The following is a 1,835-nucleotide window of genomic DNA, read 5'->3' as shown; positions in this document are numbered from 1 at the left end:
TTCTCTCCTTGCCTCCCCTTCTCTCCTTTCCTCCCCTTATCTTCTCTCCTTTCCTCAACTTATCATCTCTCCTCTCCTCCCTTATCTCTCTCCTTCCCTATCTTCTCTTATCTTCTCCCTTATCTTTCTCCTCTCCTCCCCTTATCTTCTCTCCTCCCCTTATCTTCTCTCCCCCTTATCTTCTCTCCTCCCCTTATCTTCTCTTCTCTCCTCTCCTCCCCATATCTTCTCTCCTCTCCTCCCCTTATCTTCTCTCCTCCCCTTATCTTCTCTTATCTCCTCCCGTATCTTCTCTCCTCTCCTCCCTTATCTTCTCTCCTCTCCTCCCCTTATCTTCTCTCCTTCCCTTATCTTCTCTCCTCTCCTCTCTTCCCCTTATATTCTCTCCTCTCCTCCCTTATCTTCTCTCCTTCCCTTATCTTCTATCCTCTCCTCCCCTTATCTTCTCTCCTCTCCTCCCCGTATCTTCTCTCCTTCCCTTATCTTATCTCCTCTCCTCCCCTTATCTTCTCTCCTCTCCTCCCTTATCTTCTCTCCTCTCCTCCCTTATCTTCTCTTATCTTCTCTCCTCTCCTCCCCTTATCTTCTCTCATCTTCTCCCTTATTTTCTCTCCTCCCCTTATCTTCTGTCCTCTCTTCCCCTTATCTTCTCTTATTTTCTCTCCTCTCCTCCCCCTATCTTCTCTCATCTTCTCCCTTCTCTTATCTCCTCCCCTTATCTTCTCTCCTTCCTTATCTTCTCTCCCCCTCCCCTTATCTTCTGTCCTCTACTCCCTTATCTTCTCTTATCTCCTCCCCTTACATCCTCTCCTTCCCTTATTTTCTCTTCTCTCCTCCCTTATTTTCTCTTCTCTCCTCCCCTTATCTTCTCTCCCTCTCCTCCCGTATCTTCTCTCCTCTCCTCCCCTTATCCTCTCCTCTCCTTAACTTCTGTCCTCTCCTCCCCTTATCTTCTCTTATCTCCTCCCCTTATCTTCTCTCCTCTCCTCCCCTTATCTTCTCTCCTCTTCTCCCCTTATCTTCTCTCCTCCCCTTATCTTCTCTCCTCTCCTCCCCTTATCTTCTCTTCTCTCCTCTCCTCCCCCATATCTTCTCTCCTCTCCTCCCCTTATCTTCTCTCCTCCCCTTATCTTTCTCCTCTCCTTAACTTCTGTCCTCTCTTCCCCTTATCTTCTCTTATCTCCTCCCCTTATCTTCTCTTATCTCCTCCCCTTCTCTTATCTCCTCCCCTTATCTTCTCTCCTCTCCTCCCTGTATCTTCTCTCCTCTCCTCCCCTTATCGTATCTCCTCCCCTTATCTTCTCTCCTCTCCTCCCTGTATCTTCTCTCCTCTCCTCCCATTATCTTCTCTTATCTCCCCCTTATCTTCTCTTATCTCCTCCCCTTATCTCCTCTCCTCTCATTATCTTCTCTCCTTCCCTTATCTTCTCTCCTCTCCTCCCCTTATCTTCTCTCCTTCCCTTATCTTCTATCCTCTCCTCCCTTATCTTCTCTCCTCTCCTCCCCGTATCTTCTCCTCTCCTCCCCGTATCTTCTCTCCTCTCCTCCCCTTATCTTCTCTCCTTCCCTTATCTTCTCTCCTCTCCTCCCCTTATCTTCTCTCCTCCCCTTATCTTCTCTCCTCTCCTCCCCTTATCTTCTCTCCTCTCCTCCCCTTATCTTCTCTCCTCTCCTCCCCTTATCTTCTCTTATCTTCTCTCCTCTCCTCCCCTTATCTTCTCTCATCTTCTCCCCTTATTTTCTCTCCTCCCTTATCTTCTGTCCTCTCTTCCCTTATCTTCTCTTATCTTCTCTCCTCTCCTCCCCCTATCTTCTCTCATCTTCTCCCTTCTCTT

The sequence above is a fragment of the Oncorhynchus gorbuscha genome, linkage group LG09 (assembly GCF_021184085.1).
Source record: "Oncorhynchus gorbuscha isolate QuinsamMale2020 ecotype Even-year linkage group LG09, OgorEven_v1.0, whole genome shotgun sequence".
Taxonomy (NCBI): Eukaryota; Metazoa; Chordata; class Actinopteri; order Salmoniformes; family Salmonidae; genus Oncorhynchus; species Oncorhynchus gorbuscha.
The sequence above is the reverse complement of the archived record's forward strand: the minus strand, read 5'-3'. Positions refer to the sequence as shown.